This window comes from Balaenoptera physalus (assembly GCF_965194825.1).
Source record: "Balaenoptera physalus genome assembly, chromosome: 18".
NCBI lineage: Eukaryota > Metazoa > Chordata > Mammalia > Artiodactyla > Balaenopteridae > Balaenoptera > Balaenoptera physalus.
Genome location: NC_138899.1, coordinates 29,616,307 through 29,635,930, shown reverse-complemented (window position 1 = coordinate 29,635,930; position 19,624 = coordinate 29,616,307). Strand labels below are relative to the sequence as shown.

Below are 19,624 nucleotides of genomic sequence, written 5' to 3'. Positions count from 1 at the left end.
TCAGGCTGGCTCTCGTTGCCACCAAATGTGGAGCTCATTAGAGCCCCCAGCCTAGTTTCTGTGCTGTCCTTGTCTGGAAAGGCTTCTTCCCTCTCCTCTGTCTCTCCACATCCAGCCCCAGATCCAGGCCAGCCCCAGGCCAGAATCAAAGTTGTCCTTCTCATATAAGCCATTTCTGACTTTACCAGCACACAGTAGCCTGCAATGGATTCCTGTGAAGTGACAGATACATTTCCTCATTTCTCTTTACTCATAGTAGACCTCTGTGTGGCTACTTTTTTTTTCTTCCTCTTCATTCACTTATGATTTGGATTACACTGAAACCAGTGGACACTATCAGTACCATCACTTTGGCGATTCCTTCTAGGAAATGTCCATCTCCTCTTGTTCCCCGGCTAATGCCTGAGCCACCCTGTTGATAGAATGACATCCCACCACTGATCCTAGTCAACGGAATAGGAATGACTCTCTAACCCAAACCAGGCCAAGGAGGTCCTTCCCCAGGATTTTTAGACTCAGTGCCCAAAGATTTGAGGCAGAAAAAAATAAGTTTGGATGCTGATGTCTTGATATCTGCCATGTGTTTTGCTATGGGTAAAAGAGAGGCAGAGAGGGCTGATGTTCCAATAGAGAAAAGAAGGAGCAGTTGAACAGAAACAAGCAGAATCAAGGACTGGAGAGAAAGTTCTGGTAGCGGTTGAGTGCATGTTTCTGGTTAATTCCTGAGTCTTGACTGAATTCCTTTTCTTGGGTTAGTGAGACCCCTCAGTATTTAACAAATTCTTCCCTTTCAGTTTTGCTACTTTAAATGGAGTTTCTTTTACTTTCATGCAAAGAATCAATCTTCTTTATGATCCATTCTCCATGAAGCTGACCCTGCTCATCACTCTCCACCTTCCTGAGTCCTCTCTCGGCCTGCCAGTCAAGAAAGCATGCTATGGGGCTTCCCTGGTGGCGCAGTGCTTGAGAATCCGCCTGCCAATGCAGGGGACACGGGTTCGAGCCCTGGTCTGGGAAGATCCCACATGCCGCGGAGCAACTGGGCCCGTGAGCCACAGCTACTGAGCCTGCGCGTCTGGAGCCTGTGCTCCACAACAAGAGAGGCCGCGATAGTGACAGGCCCGCGCACCGCAATGAAGAGTGGCCCCCGCTCGCCGCAACTAGAGAAAGCCCTCGCACAGAAACGAAAACCCAACACAGCCATAAATAAATAAATAAATAAATAAAATTTAAAAAAAAAAAAAAAAAAAGAAAGCATGCTATGACAGGGATGACTACTATTGACTACTTCAGTTCTCATTTACTGAGTGTCCTGTGACCATGTGATGCTGGGTGCTACAGATATCAGACCCTAACGCCCAGGAGAGGAAAGCAACATTAGACCACACTCTAAAGAAGAAGTTGACATTCAGCCATTGGCTCAGCTCACCTCAACTTTGACCTTCCCCAGAATCTCCTTTCGTTTCTAGAATGTAAGCTCCCAACATTCCTGGAACCACCCCTCTGGGTCTCAGGATTAACATTTACTGATTAAAAGAGAGAAGTGCAATTATATATAATTAAATACATTCTCTCAGGTTTGGCAAAAAAAGGAAAGAAGACTAAACCCTCTTCTTACTTCAGTGCAGGGAATGCATATTCTCAAACTTCACAAAGTAGATTATCTCCTTGATACCTGACTTTCAGAGAACAAATCATTGACACACATATCAGCTCACTCAATATGTTGACTATTTTTACCCCAAATCTTCACATTTATATAGCATATATCCATATTCTTAAACTATGGATTTCATGAAGCAATAAGAATTCTGAGCACATTTAATATATCTAATATAAATTAGTTAATTATTTGCTCTGTGACCAAAGCAAGGATTTTGCCTTGCTCCCAACCTGGGTTTCACAGATAACACTGTAGCTGGTGTCCCAAACCGCACTGTGGCCATGAAGAAATGTTCCCACTCACTTTGCACCAAATCTACAGAGCACACATATTTTTATGCCTGCCAAGTATTCAGGCTTTTGAAAGGCTCACCCTGTGTCAGAGCTCTGAATTCTGTAGTACCAATGGAATTTTGACACACAAAATAAAGTTAGTTGTGGTAAATGATTAGCAAGGGAAAACTGTGGGTCCCATGGAAAAATTAGAACAATAAAAAGTGTAAAAAAAAACAGTCTTTTGGACATTCCCAGAGTCTCTCCCTGTGGATCAATTAACTGACACACTCAGATGCTGGCTGTCCTTCTTGTTTTCAGAAACACAGTCCCAATTACTGGGCTCCAAACTGCTACATTTTATAGCTGAGATGATTTACAGCCGATGTTTTCATTGCACAGTATGTGTTCCTCTTTCCTAAACAAAACGTTCACAGAGAAGAATTGCAATTGAGGAGGGAGAAAGGGAAACAGGCACGTGAAAGATCAGACTCAAAAAGCCAAATGCAAATTAAGGAAAAAAACAGCAGTCTTTGGACTTCGACCCATATTCTTTTGCATTTGTTGCCAAATGTGTATTTAAAGAAATACCCCCAGTTTAGAATTTACTTTTTGCCTTTGTTGGAAGTGCTGTTCTGCCATAGGGTTTGTTGAACAGTAAACCTAATTCAGTCACCAAAGGACAAAAAACTATCAGTCAATCTATTTTGCTATCTTGCTTTATTTATGACCAAGTCAGAGAGACTATCGGAGATCCTTTTCCTTGCTTAATGCTCAGCCATTAAAAATATTTCTAGTGAAGGGTGGGAAGTAGGCTTCAAATTTAATACAGATGTGGACGAAGCCTCAAACCTATCCCAAGCCATCCGCTGAGGAGGAGAGTTTACTTGCTGTAACAGATTTGGACTATTCGGTTTAAATAAATGAGGCATCCACCTCTTCGATGTGATTGTACAAAACCACTCTTCCGGGTTTCCCTGGTGGTGCAGTGGTTGAGAATCCGCCTGCCAATGCAGGGGGCACGGGTTCGAGCCCTGGTCTGGGAGGATCCCACGTGCCGCGGAGCAACTGGGCCCGTGAGCCACAACCACTGAGCCTGCGCGTCTGGAGCCTGTGCTCCGCAACAAGAGAGGCCACGATAGTGAGAGGCCCGCGCACCGCGATGAAGAGTGGCCCCCGCTCGCCGCAACTAGAGAAAGCCCTAGCACAGAAACGAAGACCCAACACAGCCAAAAATAAATAAATAAATTTATAAAACAACAACAACAAAAAAAAACCACTCTTCCCTGACCTGTGGCTTATAAATGAATTTTCTTTTCCAAGTTCTGTCTTGGGAAATTAAGAAATTACACACGATAAAAAGGGAACCTAACTCAGAAAATGGTACAGATTTATCTGCTGTAAAACCTTTGTACTCAGTGGTTTTCAGTGAGGGGAGAGAGGGATACTACCTTCCAGGAATCATCTGGCAACGTCTGGAGACACTGTTGGTGTCACAACTAAGGTGAAGGGGGCTATTGGCATATGGTGGGTAGAGGCCAGAGGTTTGGTTAAAGGTCCTCTATTGTGGAGGACAGCCCCCCACAATACAGAATTACCCAGTCCAAATGTCAAGAGTGAGGGGATTGAGAAACTCCGCTTTGTACCTTCACATGGATTAATGATCAGATCCTTTCATAAATTTAGCTAACTAACAGCAGGTTTCTGTACAGTTTTATCTCATCGAACAAAGTGCCTTGGGTGAGGAGGAATTAAGACAAAGGCAGGAGAGACCTCAGAGGGAAAGAAGAAAACTAAAAAGGGCAGTTACTAAAGTTGAACACAAACCTTTCCCTACATTTCACTTGGGCTTAAAAACCAATTACCTACTAGAACCTAATTAATAATCAGCCTTGTTACACCCTCTTCTCTGTTCTAAAAGATGACTTGGCTCCACTCCTGCTCCCACGGGTGTTCAAATTTTCCATTAACTTCTTTGCACAAGGAAACAAACTTCCCTTCTTTTTTTCCTCACCTCTTGGGGCTTCTTTCTGGACTTTTAGGTCCTAGAATTTAGCTTTTGATAGTCAAGACAGAAAAGAGGCCTCGTTTGCAACAACCTTTGTGTATTATATTTCAAAGTCAATTTCGCACTATTTGCCCCAAAGTCTATATGTTTTGTCTATGATACAACACTGGGACAGAGGTATCTGCCAACTTAACAGAGAATTCTCATGATATAAAGGGTACTAACCCTCTCAGTTCTTTAAAAGTATTGATACACATCACAATCTGTCAGATCAGCATTTCCCATCACTTTTCCTTAGAAGAGTAGTTCCTTGTATGTTGCCTGGAAAAGAGTCATACAACCACATAAGACAATAACATTATACTACAAACGAGTAACTGAGTGTGGACTATCATCTTGCACTCTGCGGAATGTTTTATATACATTACATTTTTCCTTTCCACAACAGCCTGAGTTGGGACTCGTTTCTCCCATTGTACAGGGAAGTAACTTGCCCAAGTTTCATGGCTAATAGTGAGCCTGGGATTTCAGTACAAGTCTGTCTGTGTTCAAGTCTGTGCTCTTAAATATTGTGATCTACTACTGAGTTAAACAGTTAAGTAGAAATTCTTTACTGCAGAATTTCTTAGACCCTTTAATATACTACTTCTATTTATAAGCTCTAAATTCATTTCCCAAACTGATTTGTCCCATGCATCCTTTTCACCATGAAGCATCCTGCATGATCAGATCTCCACAGGACCTCCTTAGAACCAAACCATGTTCTGCAACTGGCAGGACCTGGTCAGAGAAAGATCTGAAGAGAAGCTCACACCAGTTAGCTGTTCACTGAGTAACCTGAACTGGTGACCACAGAATCACCACTGAAAAGCCTTGAGAAGCACAAGTGTCATGGGGCTGATGAGAGAAGATGCATTTTCTGAGAGCAGAGGCTAAAGGGAGTCAGGCTCTTTGTAGAGTCGCTTTTAGAATTTAAATCAAGCACAATTTTCTCCCTACAAGCTTCATGTTGGGGTCTTTACCAACGAACAGCTGGAGAGTATTAAAAGCTGTGTGAATATTTTCTTACATTTGAGAACAAGAGATGTTAAAATAAACTGGCAAGGCAGGTTTGGTGACTTATGAAGTGTCCCGCATTATGAGCAGTCTGGCTGACTGCGAGATTGGTTCATAAAGGCCAAAAATGAAGTGTTACCATTGAATGCATTTCCACATTTCCATAATAACATTGTTAGCTTGCCATGCTTTTCAAAACTTTCCTCTCTGTTCCTTACTTTTATAGTCAATACTTAAGTGGGATCATGATTCTGGGAAGATTCAGACTGGAAAACAAAGGAAAGTCAGGTAAAGAGATATAATGTATCCCATAAGTCATATACACTTAGGGAAACCAAGAGGAGAGACAGCAAAATAAAACCAGATGCGAATTTGATATAATTATATCATCCCTTCCAATAAGAAGAACACTTCCAAATTCACATCTTTTTTTTCTCTTGGAATCAGTTGCATCACTGAATTCTTTCAAATAAGTACAGCGTTGAGCAGCTCTTGCCCAAAAAGAATTACATGAAGCCCACACAGGGCTTTGAACATTCATTTGCATTTGAATGATGCAAATTGTAATTTGGTATAATAAAGTCTATGTGACTGAGCAGGAGAAATTATATGAACAACCAGAATTCCATTCAAGTCCTCTCCTAGTTCTAATCCCAACATGCTAACTTCAATCTACATGTTCCATCAGAAATGTGTTTCTGTAAAATAAATAATAGCCTTCCTAACCCTGCCACATCTGCCTGGCTTAACAGGATCAAATTATTGGTTATTATGGGCTATTTTCATTTAATGTATTCTCAAGGATTCCCCATGAACAATATATGTTTCTGAGTCTTCTTTGGTACAGCAGTTACAGCATTATGGTGCCACAATAAGAGTGAACCTAAGACATGTTCAGGTCCTGATGTGGAATTAGCACAGTGACAAATCTGTATTATGAAAGATCATATTTTTGCAGGAAAAACAATATTAATCATTTGACTATCAGACTACAAACCTCTATAAAGGTACCTCCTTATTTTCAAATACAAATAGATAACAAGGCAAGAAAAGCTGTCTGATCTTTCCTCAAAATGGTTAATTTATATAATTTCTAAGCCTGAATATTACACCATAGGATAAGGGGGACTAAGGTATCACAATTTGGGGGAATGCCAACATGAAGGGGAAATGCCATTTCTCTTCACTGTGTGAGTGTGTGTTTGTTTGTCACTATAGCACTGTACTGTCCCCTTGAAGCTGAGCTTAAATTTTGCAAAGCACTTTCATAAAAAAGTATGACTTTTTTTAATCTTTGTATCGACTCCTAGACTTCAGAGAATCTTGGAAGTCATCTAGTGTCCCCACCAGCCCCCTCCAATCAGGACTTACTTCTTCATTGATGGGCAGTAAGGCTCTCTTTAATGGGGAGGCAGCTAAGCATGCTTTGGGGTAGTTACATCCCCTGTTGTATGTTTCCATGCTTTGAAAGTGCTTCCATAAACAAAAGCAGAATTTACTTCCATAAAGTTCTTCAGTACCCTCAGGAGGAGCAACACAGACCAAATCTAGTCCCTCTTTAAAAGACTAAAAGGCACACCGGTCCACCCTTGGAAGGATCTGCTCTCCCTAGAGCCAAACATGGCTGTTCATTCAAGCATTCCTCATGTGATGGTGAGGAGACTCAAGCATCCTTGCCTCCTTTCTCTGACACTCCTTCACAACCTCGTCTTCTCTACCCACCCTTTCATGTTTCGGTTTTCTCATGTTCCTTCCCCTTGTCTTCTCAAACCACACACTCCCAACTGTCATATGGATGAAGACAACCAATTCTGAATCTCCAATACAGATTTCTCTTTTGAGCTCAACTCCTACCTGAGCCACATGCAGGTACCAAAGGCATCTCAATCGCAAAATGTCACAGCAGCATCTTTCCTCTGCATTCCCGATCTCGATCAATGTTATCTACCATCACCCAAGGAAGACATTTTGAGTCATAATAAATCCTCTTTCCCCCCTCAATAAATTTCCCTTCCAGTAACTCTACTTCCTAGAAAATCCTTGAATTCTGTTCCCTCTTCGCCATACCTCTCCTACTACCCTTCAGTCTGGTCTCCTTGGTTCCAGTCTCACCTTATTTCCCTCACTATGGCCAGAGTGATCTTCCCAAAACACAGCATGTTTGTGTCACATCCATTCTAATCACAATAAAAGAAACTGTATCTAACAAAACCCCCTTTCACATCATGCAAAAACTACCCTTATTGGTCATGTTCTACCGACAAAAAATATGCAAATAAATCGTATTCTTTTTTTTAGAAGAAGTTTGAGTTGAACAAAAGAAACAGTTGTCAGAAAGGAAGAACTGCTGCTATACAAAACATTTCCACCCAGCTCATCAGTTCTCAGCTGTTAGTTGACAATTAACATATGGGAGGAAACTACGGTATCAGACAAAGATTTAAGAGCCCCATAAAAATACCTCTATATTTAAAGAAGGCATTTTCCAGACCCTCATACCTGTGTAGAATAAAAGGACATGTTCTGAGATTCTTTCAGTTTTTAAGAAAGAAGTTAATCTTCCATCTCCCCCATCATTAGTAACTCCACTGGACTTTTATGCCTTTCTACACACACACATTATAAGGGGTTCCGATAGAGTTCTCTAAGAAGGATAAATGCACTGAGGAGAAGAGTTTGAAAGGATTGTGATTCAGTGGCAGAAACAGAAACCTTTATTACATTTTTTTCATGAGGCAGGTTAGCTTCTATTTCATGCAAATTGTCTCTGTCACAAACAGCATCACAATAGAGATGAAAATGGATTCCATTAGTCTTCAGTCACTTCTATGGAACAAAGCAGGGTGATTTAATTATATATTCTTAGGATCCTAAAACTGACTCTCCCTTTCATGGCTCTTACAATTTTCAGTAAATACACACTAAGACTCACAACTTTGGAGTTTCTTGATGAGTTCCCAAACAAAATATTTCAGATGTGTTCATTTGTCTAAATTTATTTAGAACAAAATACTTAAAGGATCATGATGGAATGGACCCTTCCAGATGAGGAGGATGTCTTGAATTTTCAAATTTACTTACTTCCTTTTTGAAAAAATCCACAGTACAGTCTCATTGGCAGTGGAGTAAAATTAAAGAAAAAGTTCTTTTTTATTATTGTTATTTTTTAAATTGAAATATAGTTGATTTACAATATTGTGTTAATTTCATTTATCATTGTTATTGGACCTTGAAGAGTAATGAACTCTGAAAAAATAAAACACTAAATCATTAACAATAAATAATTCCAGTTAGGTCCCAGGCCTGAAGTCTGAATTTTTTCATCTCAAAAGAACTGACATACACTCTAGAAACAAAACTGGTTTTCTTGCATGTTTATAAGTGTTTATGTAAGTGTGAAGCAGTGAGTTTTCTTCTTCACTTCCTTCAAAAACAGGAATATTTTGGGTTAGATTTGCTGGTGCAGATCTTCAAAGCCACAGTCAGGTGTTGCCAGCAGCATCTGAATAAGTTCATTTTTACTTGGTGTAGGTTTTAAAAAAATTGATCCATTAATGAATATTATTTGAATTGAACTTTCATAGTTCTGTGGAAAATCAAGCAGCACACATGTTTTGGTGGCCATATCACAAGCTCTTCACCCTCCCCAAGGACTTGTGAGGGTGGACATGTTCATGGTCAAGTCACTGCCCTGTTTGTCTACCCAAACCAGATAATCTGGGTCACCATTATGCAGAAAAATGAGATTTGATACTGTTTCAAAGAAGGAAAAATAACTGCAATAGTTTTTGCTCTAAATTTTGCTATAAAATGATTTTTTAATCCTCTCCAGAAACTTAGAGACTATTTCAGATGCAACAGAAAACTTGAAAAAAAGAATGGAATGGGAAAGAACGGGAAAGACATCCTTAAACGTGACGCTTGAACAACATCAATCCCCTACCTAAATGCAACAAAAAATGAGGACAATAGCTCTCTACGGTGGAAAAAAAAAAAAAAAAAACCTGTGAGTGTAAAACAAGAGCACTCTAAGAAGATGTGTTAACAGAGGATTAACCTCTGAAATGCTAATAAGATAAGGAGGAAATGATAAGAAAATTAGACTGCATTTCTCCATGCTGAGCCAAAGAGATAACAGTGTATCATTAGCCAAAACTTTTATATGTGTTGCCATATATGAAAATCTATATACATTTTGCCCTGTTTTTAAAAATGGATGCAAAATAGGAACATTTTAAAACACCTCAAAACAGCACTAGTTTCAGTTATTTTATTTAACTTTAACCTCTTATCAGGACCCATAACTCATTAATTAAGGATTCATCTCTATATTTCAGATCTTGGTTTAAGGCCCCTCGTACCACATATGTCAATCCAGGGCTATCTAAAGCATTAATTTAAAATGTCAAAAGTGTAATTTTTCTTTACAGCAGAAGTAGAATTATAAAAATTAGATCTTTCAATTACAGATGACATTTACCACTCTAATCAAGGTTAGCCTTACATGTGGTTGGGGTCAGAGGTTGAATGAGAATGATTCTCTACTCCAAAATAACTCTAGCACAGGTCTGCCATTGAGATTTTGCTTCCACCTTGGTAAATACTCCCATTATCCTGGTTCTGAGTCATAACAACCATAATCATAGTTATTGTATTTTATTGTAGATTCTCTATGAACCAAATACTGTGTTCAGCTCTTAATAATTGACATAAATGAGTCCTTAAGTATGGACACTAAAGTCAAGCCCCATGTATTTGAACCCTAGTTCTTGAGAAAATTACCTTACCTTGCCGAACTTCTGGTTTTTCAAGTGTCAAATGGGCTTAATAGTATCTAAAATCATAAGGTGGCTGTGAAAATGATGAGAAAGATGATGACCAAGAAAAATTAAACAATTTTCCTAAGGTCACACACAGCTAAGAAGTGGAAGAAACAGATTCCAACCTAGTTCTTATAATTCCAAATTCCCATAACTTTCCACTATATCACACAGCCTCTAAGGGTGCCCAGGATGACATGCAGATAGAAAGTACTAGAGAAGAACAAGACACAAACACACACAGTGTTTCTATTCTTGGGAGGAGACACGGACCTTCTGGGGTCCTGGGATAACCTAAAGAAGACAGATTCTGTTTGACTCTCAAAATCTTAGGAAAGCATATCAGCGACGTGTTGATCTGGACATCATGGGACCTGACAAGGAGTTTCCAACCGACTGTGCCCAGCATACCATAGAATATAAGAAAGAGAAAAACTCTTTCTCCCAGTAAAACATTTTACAGTCCACTCCCAGCTTCAGCATCCTTTGAACACCTCAAATACTTACATTTTATGATAGAAGATGAGGGTACATTTCAAGAAAGTTGGGATGAGTGATGCTACCCCTTGGTTGTAAGCTCCACCAGGGCAGGAAGACCATCAGTTTCACTGACCACACTACTCATACTACCTGACACAGGCTGAGTTAACTCTCAATAAGTGTTTCTTGAATTGAATTCAATCCAATTGCTACTATGATCTTCATCCATAATGCACAGATATTTGACCCTCCCGTTTTCTCTTGAACTCTTAATTAACTTCTAGTAAATATTCCATTTGTCATGCATTTGGATCCCACCCGCATTAAGCATCTGCAAGGCAAAGACCCAAAGCCACACAGATCAGACATATCAGCCCAAGGAAAATGGAAACATTCCACATCAAAAGGAATGTGCATTATTTTAAATGTTTCTGTTTAACATGTAAGATAATTCATGTTGGTAGAGAGATGTAATATTACATGATACTGACCTGGATTTGATGTAGACTTTCCTCCTTCTTCATGGAATCCAGAAAGTCTCTTTTCTTGGTAAGATGTTACAGTCATCTGAAGAATATGTGGTCCAAAATAGCAAGGGGGGAGGTACAATCCTGTAAGACCAAGTCTCAAAGCCACATGCCACCACTCTGAATCTTTGGTGCCATCCTGCAGGCTATCTACCACAGCTTTCCTCCATTAAGTCAAGTTTAGGAAGCTGAAATAGCATTGTTCATAAGACTATATAAATGCAACTACCTTTCTGTGAAGCTATTTGGAAATACATGTCAAAAACCTTTAAAATATGTCTATCCTTTGACTGCATAATTCCTCTTCTCAGAATCTATTCCAATGAAATAATCACAGATGCAAAGAAACATCTGTGTTATAAAAGAAAAAAAGTTTATCTTTTATAAATAAATAAATTTTTATAAATAAAAGATCCAGAATAACAAAATGGTCGATTAAATTCAGGTGCATTCATTGATACTAAGACTCACTTTTTTCCAGATTTTAACATCTCTGAAATTGGAATGTGTCTTATGGTAGCTGGCCCCTTATTATCACCATCAGCTACAAAGTAGCCACAAAGTAGCTGTCATCAGCAGGCATGCATTAACTTGGTCACAGATGTTCATCTTGTCATTACCTCAAATGATTGATGTACATTGTTGGTACTGCACATGTTGATTTCACTGCCATTTAAAATGTCTTCAAAAGTAACACTGTGATTCAGTATTGAGATGAAAAGTTATTGTGTACACAAATAGGCATGTAAACAGAGCTGCAGTGGGTAAATTTTATATTGGTGAAGCACATATTCATCTAGGAGAAATGATCACTATTCCATATTTTGTTCCAAAGCAAAAAATCGTGTGTTTTATAGAACCTAAGTAGATGAAACTGTGCTACATTTTGTTTTCTGCGGAATATGCAAAAGAAGCATCTCCTACACGCTAAGTAGTGCAACTCAAGGCAAAAGCATTGCCAAATGCTTAGGATAGATGAAAGAAATGTCAAAGCATCAAAAGGCTGGTGTAAGCAACAAATGTGTTTCAGGAGATCATTAAGGCTTTGTGTCATAGCTTAATTGGAAACATTTTTTTTCCTTTCCTAGTAGTATGTAAAATAATGTGTCCTACAGTTAATGGCATCTTAAAATCATTTAAAATAAAGACTTCCTGGAGACATAGAGAAAACTTTGAGCTTAAATAAAAATATAAAAGAAGAATATAAAATTGCAAACTCACAACTATGTGAAATAATTTTTAAATAGTGTGGAAAAGTGAAAGAAAATATATTAAAATGTTAAAAATTCTGTAAAGTGAGACTATAATTAATCCTTATTTTCTTCTTCCTTTTTATGTTGCCCAGATTGTTTTTTTTTAACTTTCCATGTTTTTTTTTTTCTAATAATAGAATGTAAAATTGGAAATGTTTTTCTTTTTTTTTAAATTGAAGTATAGTTGATTTACAATGTTGTGTTAATTACTGATGTACAGCAAAGTGATTCAGTTATACATATATATACATTCTTTTTTTAAAAAAAAGAATTTTTTTTAATTAGTTCAAAATAATATTTAGAATATTAAAAACAAAGGTGGAAATGCACCCTCCAGGGACTCACCACTTCCTTTATAACCATGTTATTTATCTAAGCCTTTTTTGAATCTGTTTATATTTTATATCCTTATTCTTCTGTGAGATTCATAAGCTTCCAGTTCTACCTCCTGCCAGGTGTTCCTAGATTGGGCCCGTGCATGTCAACCCAATCTATATTCTTCACACTTTCATAATGTTCAATCAAACTTTCTTGGCCTTTGCTATTGCAACCACAAATGCTAATTTATTAAATTTTTTCTAAATATTGAAGCTCTTTCAGAGAAAGTAAGGATCTTTCCAACTCATCTTTCTTAATACTTATAATTATTTTGAATTCACTACCCTAGGTTATTCTGAGATCAGGTCTATAGCAGAGCACGTTTATTCCTAAGTTATTTATCCAATTGTGGCATCTTTCAATTTCTTTTCTGTATGACAGAAACTAAGAGGAACAAAAGAGGAAACACATCTTTTTTCTGGGTATATTATCGATCAAAGGGCTGTCTAGCTGGTATAGTTTGCAGCCATGGACTTTTTGATAGTAACCTTACTATCATAAACTAGAATTTCTGAGTTCACTGAGAAGATGAACAAGGAGACCATAAGGTGAAGATGGAACAGAAATAAGGAAACACAGAGGCTGAATTAAACCTCAGAACCAGGGGACTCTGGACAAGCTGAATTCCCGCTGGGGAATGTATCCCCAGGTCCATCTTTTTCTCTGCCCTGGATCTTTCTAAGTTTTACTGCATTTACAAAATCCGTCTCTGTCTTCTCTGGTCTCTCTCATTCTTCTACAGTTGAAAAACAAATTGTGCCCAAATGCCACAGGCAGCCTTGGGTTGCAAACAGGAAACAGGATGAACCCCAACTTCACATGTTTGGGCTCCTCCTCAGTCAATGCTGATAGAAGACATCCCCCAGAGGAGCATCTCTATTTGTCTCTGCAGTTAGCAAGGTCGCATCCTTTGTGCCTCAGGCACATGCACACTTCTGTCACTCGTGGAATCTGTGAGTGGTCCTCCTGCAGATGTGGCGAGACTATCACAGCAATCAGTTCCACAAAGAAAGATCACCGTGTCTCAAACTAAGCTCTCCACTGACACCATCAATCAGCCAAGTCCTTCAGTCCCCCACAAGTAAACTTATTTGATGGTATAATTATAAAATCATCTAAGCATTTAACCTGCAGCCCATAAGCTTGTTCAGCTCCCTATTTGTGCTCCATCCCACCCCCAACTAGTTAAAATAATAAATAAATAAAATCTGGTTTGATGCTGCTCGCTAACAACTGATAATCAATACCTGACTTGGTCTGAGAATGAAGTTCAAGACTTAATTAACTTTGCCAGAGCTAGACTTTTCCCAGCGACTTGGACACAGAGGCATGGTGGGAAAGGATGAGATGCAGACATGACACGGTGATACAGAGCTTACTGCAAATCAGAGACACAACACATCAGCTCAGCATGGGGAGAGGAACATCCGGAGTGCAAAGTGGAAGGAGATGGGAGAAGGGCGTGCTGGAAGTGTCTTGTCACCGTCACATTAAGACTTAGACTTTGTGGGACTTCCCTGGTGGCACAGTGGTTAAGAATCCGCCTGCCAATGCAGGGGACATGGGTTCGATCCCTGGTCCAGGAAGATCCCACATGCCGCAGAGCAACTAAGCCCGCATGCCACAACTACTGAGCCCACGTGCCACAACTACTGAAGCCCGCGCGCCTACAGCCCATGCTCCACAACAAGAGAAGCCACCGCAATGAGAAGCCCACGCGCTGCAACGAACAGTAGCCCCCGCTCCACGCAACTGGGGAAAATCCACGCACAGCAACAAAGACCCAATGCAACCAAAATTTAAAAAAAATTTTTTAAAAAGACTTAGACTTTGTAAAGTCAAATCTGCCAAAACTTGTAAAATAAGGATACATCTCATTGCTCTGACATGTGTGAGATGTTCATTAGCATTTCATGCAGGCAGGCAGAAAATTGCTGGGGAAAGGAAGAAATCACATTCTGAGCTCATCCCCCACCAAGAGCTGCAGATGTGGAATTTCTGCACAGGAGGAAACCATAGCCTGCTGGCAACTCTTCATCAGCCCAACCCACAATGGTCAACTCTTCATCAACCCAACCCACCATGAAAACACAAAGCAAGCAAAAGACGCTGCATTTTTACTGCTCTCCGTACGTTGAGAGTATGTATCAGTCTTAGGAACATTTCCCGGAATCATGACATAAACTCTCTTTTCACCTGAAGTACTGTGCTCCTTACCTGAATTCTGTTTAATTCATTAGAACAGAGGTATGATTAACTTCTTTAATGATCAAATATACTAGAAATCTGGGGAAATGGGGAAAGAGGGAAGGAAAGGCATTACCGCATCCAGAGCACCAGAGGGAGGCTGGGTTTCATCTCTGTCCCAGCCCCATTCTTCCAGGACTTTTCAGAAGAGGAGCCCTCTCCAATCACGTAGGGCTCCACAGCCCCAAGTGATAAACCAACCTCGATGCTGGATTTGACTTTCATCTTTCAGGTTATGTTGGTACTTGCCACTCTGCAAGTTCCCAGTTATCCATGGCAACAGGGAAAACATGAAGCAAATGAAGGCAAGGCCTTCAAATACTTTACCTCATCCTTCAACACCCTTTTAGCAAAACTGATTAACATGGCACAAAGTGGACTGTTTGACATTTTATCCCTTCTGCCTTTAATTGCCCTGTTTCTGGTGGAAGAGTAATGAACAGCGACATGGTCTAAAGGCCGAATGTCTAAGGAGGACAAAGTGGGCCGGACTATCGGCACCTGATTCAGAAGAGTCGGTTTTGCATCTGAGTCACTTCCAAGATGAGGGCTTTATCTTGTGGGAGCCTAGACTGACCAGTCTTTGGCCTAAGTAGTGCTTTGCGTTACAAATGTATGCTGAGGGGGAGGACAAAATAAGAAACTATTACATTGTCTTAAATGTGTGTCTTTGAATTGACTTTCTGTCACCTGCCACTAAACACCCTCATGTTGCTGCCTGCAAAGGACTGACAGCTTTCAGCTGCTGCTGTCACCGTTCCTTCCACGCTGACAGATCGTAGCACCAAACCTTAGCACCCCTTTCTTTTAATATACCAGGATTTATTCCACATCATCTATTTCTGATGGTTCATCACTTAAAACAACAAAAACCAAAAAGAACAACCTGAGAATATTATTTAGCTGTTTAAAAACCATACTGTTGCAGAAAATTCAATGACATGGGAAAGTGCTCATCATATAATATTAAAAGAAAACACCCAGATACAAAATTATATATGCAACATGATCTGATTTGATTATGCATATACATGTGTGTGTGATTCCAAAATATTAATCTTGATCATTTCTTGGCAAAGTGGTTAAGAGTAATTTTGATTTTCTTCTTTATGCTTTCAAAAATTTACTAAATTGAGCATGTATTATTTTTATAAGCAGAAAAAAAATAATCTTTTCAAACTGCTACATGGAGGTAAGATAGTCCTCAGTTTAAACCTGAATGTTATTGTTTATTTATACCACATTCTACTCCACTAACTGCACTTCCTATCGTCTGGATATCCCAAGGCCCACATGGTTCAACTTTGTTTCTGGCTTCCGGGATGCAAATGAAGCAAGCAGGCTGACTTCTGGGTGACTCCTCAGTGCATCATGTGTCAGGAAGCAGAAGGAGCCAGAAGAACTGGCTCCTGGTCCCCATCCTGTCCCCAAGAGTAATCAGGGCCTTGGAAATCCCTGAGCATCCTGGGCCAAACTCTCCCCATATATGAACTGAAAGATTGGGCCCATCTCACTCAAAATTTCTACTTTCCATGAGCTGCTAGATCCAATTGCAGCAGAATGCTCTAATCGCCATGAGTGTGAGGTTACTGCAAAGTTCAGTTCACAAAGCAAATGATTCTCACGCAACCAGAAGTGGTGAAAGCCAAGAGTCATAAATAAGCAGGAGATCCAACGTGCTGTTTTATCTCAGAACAAATCTCTCAGGCAAAATATTCATTGCAGATGTAAATACAGCCCAAATTTGGGGCAGGGGCTCAAAAAAGAGATAGGCAAGGTAGTCTTTGAGAAACATTAAATTATGTAATATTCCAAACATAAATAAGGAGTTAATATTTAAGTTTAATATTTAAGTTTAATAGTCTGAATTCATCTGAATCATCAGGTGACTCAAGTATAAACACCTGGAATGATTACAATAACCTGATCTGAACAATTAGTCATAGAAAATATAACCCTTAACTTGGAATGGGATTATTGACATTTTAAAGCTAAACTCTGAAAACTATACAAGCAATACATAAATTCACTGTAAAATAAAATTCAAACCATACAGATATACATAGAGTAAAAACTGGAAGTTCTTCTTCAAGTCTCACCCTCTGCCCACCCACTCCTCTACCTACAGGTAACCTGTTTTAGACCTTTTAAAAGTACATATCTTTACATGGTTCCTATCTGTCTCTCCCAAAATACCACAAGAATATCTATAAATATCATAAGTCTTTGTTCTGTCAAATTTAACCAAAAACTTGACAAATTTCTTACTAAAATGGAATAGTTGCTTTTCAAGGAAAAGTCCATTATTTATAGCTTCTAGAATTGATGCTGACCATTATTCTCTATCTCTGCTAAATCTTGTTATCTTTAAAATAACAAGCAAATAAACATGGATATTAGAGGAAGAAATGTTACCAGGACAGCAAGAAGCACAGAAACCTCTGTGTGCGCTGTTCTTGGCCTCCCAGACACAGGCATATGCTGCCCTTATTAGCTCAGACTCTCAACTGAGTTCAACAGATGCCCCAGGTTAGTTCCCATTTGACAACACATCCTGCCTGTGGGCACTGCTAGGAAACAGCATCACAACTCTTGCTTCTCTGCAAAACCCGGACAGAGCTTCGGGTTCAAGAGGAAGGATCAGGTATTTTGCAGGTACTAGAAGTCCAGAGATGGCACTTAGGGACCAGCCCTTAAGGTTTCATTATTTAAATGCTGACACAGACAATTTATTACTGGCAAAAGCAACTCTGTGCAGCGATCACTTAAGTATAGAGCTCACCTAAGAGGGGAAAAAAATAATTTAAGGAATTAAATACAATTAGCCAGACAGCTCAGGCCCCAAAACTTATTACAGTAGGCTCAGGGAGGGGAAATGATGCTTTTGTTAAAGTAGAGGAAATACACTCTACCTATTAATAAAAACTATCATTTATTGGTGCTTCCTATTCTAAGCATCTTATGTAAGTTGAACAATTTAATTTCACCACAAACCCAGACAAAGGTGCTATTATCATATCCATTTTAAAGATGAGGAAACTAAAGAACAAAGAGCTGGTCAGCTTCATCTTGACAGGATCTTGGCTCTCCCTCCTAGCAGCAAAATGGCTGCAGTAGTGTCAGCCTTTACATCTCCTCACCACACCATTCAGAGGAAAAGAAGCTCTCTTCTGGAATCTGCATTCTCACTGGCCTGATTGTGTTACACGCTCTTCCCTTATGGACAGGGAGACTGAAATACTCAGATTAGACTAAGCCAATCAGCACCATCCGATTACATACCTGGAGGTATAAGTAGGATCAATGTCATCTAAACTTCCTGGGGGATAAGGGATGCTGGAGAGGTGAACACCAAATGTCTACTACAGTACTCGTCAGCCAGAAAAGCACAGAGAGTTTCTCCAACAGTATAATTATAGTCATAGCCCAGCTTGAAACTCTTAATTCCTATTGGCACTATTTGTTCTGGAACAATATGTCCTCCATGTAGTTACCTTTTTTTTTTAAGTCAAATTTTTATTCTATCTCCTCTTCCCCAGAATCAATTTTTCCTAGGGACAATAGGTTTGCAATACATGTTGGGCACTCTGAGGCATATATGTGATAATTACTTTAATTAGAAAATTTGATAGTGCAGAACTAGAACTATCATATACTTTGTGATTAGAGAATAATCAAGATTTCAGATGAGAAGATTCTTTCTACCTAGTCATCTTATGTACGCGTTATTTTACCCCTGAGTTACAGAGTTAGTGCTGTAGATTTAGCGCTTTGCTTACATAGAAGCAAAGCACACAAGTGAAATCAAGAACTGTATGAGCCCTTATGAAGTGCTCAGAATTGTTCCTCTGCTTTTATTCTAAACAGATAATTAGCTAACCAATTTAAAAGATGTTCTCAAATGAAGATGCCACAGTGTTCCTTGGGAACACATCTTAAAGTTTAATGACCTTCACTATCAGTGTGACGCTTATATTGAAACTAACATTGAATTCAAGTTAATCCAATAAATATTTGTTAAATTTAGGGTACCTACTATGTAACCATCTTGATCATGCCCGTGTCTCAATAGAAAACATCCTCTACAGTAGCCTCCATAAACTAGAAGACCACAATTGTACATAAGTTGATCAACACATAGGTATCTGAGCATCTGTGCTAGGAAAATAGGCATGCAAACAAGTGTAAATGTTATCCTCAACCTTACCTCTCCAGGATACATGGTTGAATTCCATCTTCCTAGTTATTCATCATTTCCATGGCTTTTCTCTGGACCTTCTGCTAGTTTTCCACAGCTACGATAAATTGACATCTCACGATTGAACTCCACAAATAGAAACAACAAAATGGATGCTGGAAAAAAATAAGTGGTTTATTTTGGGAAGCAGATTCCCAACCACAATGCTTTTACATTAAGTTGTGCTTGAATGGAAAAGAAAAATAAATATAAAACTGAAAGAGTAAACATAAAAGATATCACCTAATAATCCAGGGAGGAACACCTCATATGATTGTTACTAGGGACGACTAATCCAGTACATCCCTTGGCTAACACCAGCTGTCCATAACTGAAGCAGACCAGCAACCATTCCCAGGCCTACAACATACATGCACGCTGCCAGGAAGGACTAATTCTATCAAAGCCTGAGCAGCTCCAAAGTTCATTCAGTTCTGCTCTTAAAGAAGTTTCAGAATCATTTTAGACCTCTCCAGTGTGATTTAAAGCTCCGGAACAGGCCTATTAAGGGGTGATTGAGGTCATCTTGTTTAATGCAAGAATCCCTCTACACCCATGGTTATCCATCGACCCAGAAATGGGAAGCTAAGCATGGCTGCTCCGATAATTGTCAAGTTCCAAATATCGGGAAGCCATTCCTTACACTAGTCAAAGCCAAGTCCTTATACCCCTCCACTCTGCCA

The 19,624-nt window shown here is 39.3% G+C and overlaps 1 long non-coding RNA gene across 1 annotated transcript in view; it reads right to left on the bottom strand.

The window, feature by feature from the left end:
• The window catches only part of LOC309647481, a 214,518-nt gene that overhangs the window by 85,655 nt on the left and 109,239 nt on the right, over window positions 1–19,624 (bottom strand). Inside the window, exons 5-6 of the long non-coding RNA XR_014256068.1 lie at window positions 18,912–19,057; window positions 6,854–17,486 (exon numbers count right to left, since the gene is read on the bottom strand). This is a non-coding gene — a long non-coding RNA (uncharacterized lncRNA). The remainder of the gene's footprint in view (window positions 1–6,853; window positions 17,487–18,911; window positions 19,058–19,624) is intronic.